Genomic DNA, 7,631 nt, shown 5'->3' with positions numbered 1-7,631 from the left:
GGCTTAGCGGTGCACCGCTGATGCCGGCTTTGCTTCAGCATTGGTTTACCATTAGCAAGCGGTAGCAGGCGTTGGTTTAGCGGTGATGCAAGCTTTGGTATAGCAGCGTTCTGCGCATGTGGCCGTTGGCTCGGCGGGGGTATAACGTTGGTTTAGCGGCATACCGCTTGTGACTACGGAGCTGAACGGATTGTCTTGATACAAGTTCTGATAGATTTTTGATAGAAGTCGAAGGCCCGGTCACACCGCCCAAACTGTGCTGGAGCGTTCCTGGAGCGGTGAAAAAAATTCATCAGCGCTCGTAACCGTTCACCACCGTTTAACAGAAGTTGGCCTCCGTTAAAGCAACGCCGTAAACGCCCAGCGGTGAGGAGCGTTGAATTTTCCATCCTGGCAACGTTCACCCCGGCTCCACCAACGCCCTGTCCAAGTTTGGCACCGCTAGACGCAAGTTCGTGGACGCTCGGGTCCGCCAGGCCAACGCAATCTTGAACGAAATATAAATGGAAAGGTTGAAGTAATATACATGACAATATTTTTTCACAGTTGTTAACACTAGAACAGCCAAGACGTTCTGACAGACCGTTGGGGTTTTTATAATTCAAATAAATCTGTTAAAAATAATTCCCCTGTCCTCTAATTCTTTGACTTTTCCTAAATATGTGTCTTGTATGTTCTTCTGAAGCAAATAAGGTTTCTGAAGCAGACACACATAATATTACAAAGCATTTATACCTCCAAAAGATAAAAAAGACGCACCTCACGTTGCTTTTTTCTGCTATTGATTTGTTTTGGTTCATATGCGCGCATCTGAACACGGGGCAAGCTCGGACAGCAGACAATCAGACAGACAGCCAAAAATATCAACCAAATCCCAAAAGAGAGAAAATAAAAAGAGACATAAGAGATATAAGGTGGAAGAAGCTTTAGCAATGATACAGGAGGTCAGTGAGGGGGAATCAGATGGTGGAGATGTGTCGGACATCAGTGATCTTGATCGGAGTGAAGACGAGGAACGTTCTGAATCAGAGTCAGAACAGCCACGGGCCAAAAAGCGAAAAAAAATGTAATCCTGCTGCCCCAAAAATGCCCAATCGACCTCCAACTGCTGTACAGTCCAGCGCAGAACCTGCAGTGGCGCATGGGAGCGCTCACACGTCACCTCCACGTATAGAGAATTACTGTAGGCTACTGTCAGTTTACAACTAAATAATAATAACATAAAATGGTGTAAAAAATAAATAAACTAATGTAATAAATCTGAGCACAACAGTGAACACGGTAGTTGATGGCAGGAGCACTGCAGCGTCTCCAGAGGTGCCAATTACAGATTCAGGTAAAATATTATATCCTCCATCAAAGTACAGCAAACCATGTATTTTTCGTTTCCAAAAATTTATTTTAGAACAAACATATTTTCTGAATAAATACCTTTGTCCTGTGAAGCCTGCAGTCCCAGAATCAAATGAGCAGGGTGAGGACGGGTCGGTGTGGAAAGGTGTCCATCCTGGTGCGCAGCCGGGGAGACTTATTTCACTAATTTTAATATGTTCTTGATTACTATTGACAGTTAATAATACAACTATTTTGTGTGTGTTGGTGTGTGTGTGCGCGCGTGACACATATTTAGGAAAAGTCAAAGAATTGGGACAGGGGAATTATTTCAACAGATTTATTTGAATTATAAAAACCCAAATGGTCTGTCAGAATGCCCTGGCTGCTCTACTGTTAACTGTGAAAAAATACTGTCATGTATATTACTTCAACCTTTCCATTTATATTTCGTTCAGGATTGCGTTGGCCTGGCGGACCCGAGCGTCCACGAACTTGCGTCTAGCGGTGCCAAACTTGGACTGGGCGTTGGTGGAGCCGAGGTGAACATTGCCGGGGCGGAAAATTCAACGCTCCTCACCGCTGGGAATATTTTGTGCAGCTCAAAACTTTCAGAGCAGTCGGAGGGCCCCTCCAGTAACATCAGCGGTGGCCGAGCGTTTACGGCGTTGCTTTAACGGAGGCCAACTTCTGTTAAACGGTGGTGAACGGTTATGAGCGGTGTTGAATTTTTTTCACCGCTCCAGGAACGCTCCAGCACAGTTCGGGCGGTGTGACCGGGCCTTAAAGCAATCTTATCTATTGTTGTGTCGACATTCTGAACTTTCATAACAATCATAAAGCTCGAGGTTTTATGTATGAGAGATGCAACAAAGCACACAGAAAGATCAATAAACACCTATTATATGGTAAGAAATTCATCCCAAAGGCCACTTTATCTCACTTCACCAATGCTGCAAGGGGCAGAAATAAGTAATAACATTTCATGATATGTAATAGGTTAGACTAGAAATCAAGAGGTATTTTTTTTTAATTTTACTGCTGATTTGGGTCAACACTTATCTGTCTTTAAAGTAAATTCAACTGCATCTGTAGCGTGTTGTTTTTTTTTTTTTAATAACATCTCCATAATATCCATAAGCCTTCTCCATAATTTTGGGATGACAGAAAATTTTGATTTGCACATGGAACAGTATCCATATGATGATATTTCATTATGTTTTAATTATTTCTTTCCAATGTATCCTTTTTGAGTCATGGCTCTGCACTGTTGTTTTAATTTCATACTACTTCAAGTTCATGTATTGTTTAACCGTTAAAGGTCAAATTCCACTGTCGACTTGTTAAAAAGCTTGTTTTTTGTATTATATTAGATGCTTTTATCTGGATTCATAGATTTTAAATTGTATCATCATAGTTTGGATTGTAACAAAAGCAAATATTAAAAAAAATACAGAAAGGGATCGGAATCCATCAACCAATCAATCAATCAATCAATCTCTTTATTTGAGCAACAATAATAGCAGCAGATTGTCCATTTATGAAGTAATGTTTGAACTGTGCTCAAAAAGGAGCAGGCAGAAGTTGGACGAACTTATTAAATCCACCTCTTCGCATTTAAAGGAATACTCCACCCAAAAAACGATTTGGCCTCATTTTCTACTCACCCTCATGCTGAGAAACACTCTGGAGCACTTTTTTGACGTTTCAAATGCAGTTAGAGATGTTTGGGGATTTTCGTTGTCAACAAACAGGGACCGACAGAGCCCGACAGAAAAAATGGTCCATAAAATCCAGAAAACGTTCCCATTTTCCTTCATACTGCTCGTCCGCTGTAATCCAAGTGTCCTGAGCGCGTAACGTCCATAATTAATTCTTAACGAGGTCATTTAGTACATTTTAAGAGCCCAAACAGGGCGCTCTCACACAGCTCCATTGCATGTCTGCGCGCGCACCCTGAACTACGGAAGCCGCGGCAGACCAAGCCAGACGCTTGCGCGCTTTCAGCGACTACTTTTCTAAATTGCAAGCGTAGAAGAAGAAGTTCCGCTGTATATATTCTGCTGTGAGTAACCGAGCTGTGGACAATCACAAAAGTGATTGGCTACTGTTTTAAAGCTTTGAATTCGGTGTCCTGCTGAAAGGGCACAAGCGTGTTGCTTGGTCTACCGCGGCTTCCGTAGTTCAGGGTGCGCGTGCAGACATGCAATGGAGCTGTACAGAGCGCACTGTTTGGGCTCTTAAAATGTACTAAATGACCTCGTTAAGAATTAATTATGGACGTTACGCACTCAGGACACTTGGATTACAGCGGACGAGCAGTATGAAGGAAAATGGGAACGTTTTGTGGATTTTATGGACCATTTTTTCTGTCGGGCTCTGTCGGTCCCTGTTTGTTGACAACGAAAATCCCCAAACATCTCTAACTGCATTTGAAACGTCAAAAAAGTGCTCCAGAGTGTTTCTCAGCATGAGGGTGAGTAGAAAATGAGGCCAAATCGTTTTTTGGGTGGAGTATTCCTTTAAGTATCACACAAATTGAGTCCTACATCCATTAGAAAAAGAAAAAAAAAAGGAAAAAGAGAAGAAAAGAAGAATCCTTCCAAACCTTGCATACAAACTCACACACATTACAATTACAATTAATGTAAATTACATCAATGTATATTCTTTTCAGTACTGCTTTTTAGTGCACACATATTCCTTAAATTTACAAGATGAAGACAGCATCTCAATAAACATTATAATATTGTAGGACTTTAGACAGTGTAATAATGTTCATCAGCCACCTGGGGTTTGGATCACATGTATTTGTGATGTAATGCTGTTTTTAGTGTCTTTTTTAATACATGTAGACTTCTGGATTCTTTTGACTAATCAGGTGTCTTCATTATCTTCAGCAGTCTTAACCCGCAAATGACAGGCAGTGTCATTCATAGTTGTTCACCACTACAAACATCTTGGCACTCTGTTTGACTAAAGGCTTAAATTAGACGTAAAGACTGAGCTTATTCATGTTTTAAAAGTAATCATTTTTAAATAATTCTCTGTGAAAGATAAATTATTTTCGTGTCTGTGCAACAATCGTACATGAAAATTTCCCATTGCTTTTATTGGATGCCTTTTACTTTGGACTTGGGCACAATGTGGGAGGAACCAGCAGCAGAAAAATGTGTTAGAAGACTGGAGGAATAAACAGGATCTTTAAAGTCTGGCAGCAGCACTTGAAAGCAAGAGGAATAGCACTAACTCCGCGCCACTTACAACCAATCCCATCAAAGCACAATTATTCATCCGAGACGGAAAGAAAAAGCCCAACTATTCCCCAACCAAACCAGAAACTGGACAGCTAGCCGAGGCCCATGACTGCACGATACTGATCGATATCGAGGAACAACTGATCTTACCACCTGAAATTGCAGCAACCACCCTGAGGCCAGACTTGGTGCTCTGGTCCCCTTCACTCTGAGGTCTGTTTACATCACACAGCTCACAGGTTCATGAACAATCCGGCTACAGGACCGCGGCGGGGTGATATCTCTCCAGGACCGCGGTGGAGCGACAAAGTCGGGATACGGCGGACTGAGGTACTGTCTGGCAGCAGAGAGGGACCCATGGAGTCCGTGGAGGGAGCCGTGGACACGCCAGAGGACGTGGGAGGAGCAGAGACCACAGCAGACCATGGACCTTCACCACCGGCCATGCTTTCGTCATCGTGCTGCATCAGGGCCAGGTGGTGATTACATGTCTGTCAGCCAGCTGTTCCCCAGCCTATAGTTCACGCCCCACTTTTGGTCTCTGAGAGCGCCAGTGATGGCTCACTTTGCCCCTTCTCCAGGGGGGTCCTGGGCATCGATGACGGTGGTGGCAGCTTGCACTACTCTGATTGGTTGCTGGCTGTTGATAAAAGTGGCAGCAGCTCATCTCATGCTTCACTGAGGAGGTCTTGCACTGAGCTCACACTGCCTCCGGTGCGTCTGCAGTCCGCTGGAAGGGGTTGCCAGATATGTCACACTTTCATCCCAAACACAATGTTTAAACTGTCGAACTCAATAGAAAGCAGCCCAAATCTCCATCTCTGTAAAAGATGCACATTAAAACAGTAAAACTCTTATTTACTTAATAAAAAAACTGTATGTAAACTGAAAACTATGTTTGCATGATAAAAACACGTCACAAGAACATAACCATTTCATCAACCCACCTGACGTGTTCAAAAAAAAAACCTGATGAGGCAGAAACCCACCCAACCTGGCAACAAAGAGCCGCTCCGGTAATGGAGCTATTGTTTGTGCAATTTTGGTGTCGTTTGACTTTCTTACAATGAGTAAGTACAAAATCACTCATTCTTCTAATGTGCATAATGATTAGATTGCATTGTTTGTTTCTACCAGAAGAATTTAAAAAGAAAAAGAATGTGAAGGAGAAAACATGACACAGACTTCATTTTGAAATCACTTATTTGGAACACGCATCAATTTTCCTTCCGGCACCCGACTTGACTGTGATTAGATTGACGTGGCATGGTTCTGGCCTGTGGAAAAATAGGATCCGTGTGCAAAGTTTCCATACCGCCGGACAGGATCTGTAGTGGCGCCGGAGATGGATCGCAGCCGCACCTTGGCTGTTGTGAGCTGCCATATTGATTTTAATGACTACTGATTAGTTGGGGTGTCTTGACCGGAGCCGCACTGCATCGAGTGTGAGCCCGGCGTTGGCCCCCCTTGGCTTCTCTTAGTGCGGTGAGATGGCTGGTTCTGTGATGAGAACATTTCTCCATTCTGTTCAACTGTTATAACTGTGGTAGATTTAAGAGATTCTTTATTCCCCATAGACAATAAAATAGACATTATCTTTATAATGTGTACAATATAAGCTCTGTAGTTTATTTAATGAGTTTAGCAGTAATAGTTTTTGTACATTTTGACCACATGGTGATGCAGTGGTTAGTGCTTTCACCTCACATAATAAAGGTCAAGGATAGGGTAGCGGTGAAGGGTCAAATCAGGGGAGTTTGCTAACACAGTTCCCCACCAGCAGAAATTCTGCAGTCGATATTTCCACATTTGGGGAATTTGCAGGGGTCAGCACAACCTCAGTGCAATGATCGAGTCTGGCTCTGGGTGAAGCACCTGCCAGGTAAGTAAGTTTAAGCAATTGCTGGTCTTCTATTCTCTCAGTGGTAGCTCAGTGATAAGATGAACTTTGCTCCGACACAAAGCCTTCATTTATACAGTCTGACGGGAAAGAGCGATCCTTTGACATTATATAACCTGAAAGAAACTGAAATCATTGACAGTCTTTTTACACATCAGGTAGTTGCTGTACGGTTGTACTGAGCATCGGCTTCACATGTAACCAGACAGCAACAGCTTCACATTATCGGATCTCAGATTTACTTCCTAAAAACAATTTATGGTTTTTATTTGGCAACTTTATTCATTGTGAGTTTACCAAAGGTAAGACTGTTTTATACCTTTACATCTTATTGAAATGTGATAAATGTTATGAATATTGATAGAGATAAGCTTTTGTTTGTGCAAATATTTCAACTAGATTGACCTTCATTCTAAATGTTAAAATGTAAGCATTATTTTTCAGCGGTTCATCCTAACATGATAAACAAGTTATTCAAGGTTTGTCATTCATGTGTTGTCTAATTATTTTACTTGTTTTTCATGAAAATAAATATTTCCTCTGCCAAGAGTATGTTCAAATCTCTTCGTAAGTCAATTTATATTTTTCACAGAATCTTCTAAATTCACATTAGTATGTAACACTAGTGCTCATTACATGACTTTAGTAGAAAATGTGATTAATGCAGATGTGTTTGTCTTGACAGTTCTTGATAAACCATGGAGAGACGTACCATGGGGGTGAGTATTCATGGTGGAGTGTAACTTCTATCATACTTCAACAACAATAATAATCTGTAGGTTTTGAGGAGGCTTATACTTCATCCTATTCAATTTTCTTTTTAAACAGAAAGGAAAAGGAAGACTATCATGTGAGGGACTACAAACCTCAATCAGAAGCCAATTATCTCAGGATTCTCCTGTTCGGACCAGCAGGCTCTGGAAAGTCCAGCTTCATCAATTCTGTTGACAGCGCTCTGCGAGGAAGAATCGCAACTCGTGCTTTGGCAGACACTGGCTATGATGAGAGCTTCACGAAGGAAGTATGAAGAAATTGTCATAAATTGAATACTGTTTAACACTCATATAAAGAAACACAGCAAAACATGTTTCAAGACTTTCTCCAGTGTTCAACTCAAAGTCAGGACAGCTACTTTTTCACAG

The 7,631-nt window shown here is 41.9% G+C and overlaps 1 pseudogene; it reads right to left on the bottom strand.

Moving 5' to 3' along the window:
- Nucleotides 1-6,337: 6,337 nt before the first annotated feature.
- On the bottom strand, nt 6,338-6,479 carry LOC115404742 (uncharacterized; annotated as a pseudogene).
- Nucleotides 6,480-7,631: the final 1,152 nt, after the last annotated feature.

This window comes from Salarias fasciatus, chromosome 17 (assembly GCF_902148845.1).
Source record: "Salarias fasciatus chromosome 17, fSalaFa1.1, whole genome shotgun sequence".
NCBI classification, from domain to species: Eukaryota; Metazoa; Chordata; class Actinopteri; order Blenniiformes; family Blenniidae; genus Salarias; species Salarias fasciatus.
This window is presented reverse-complemented; position numbering and strand designations above follow the sequence as displayed.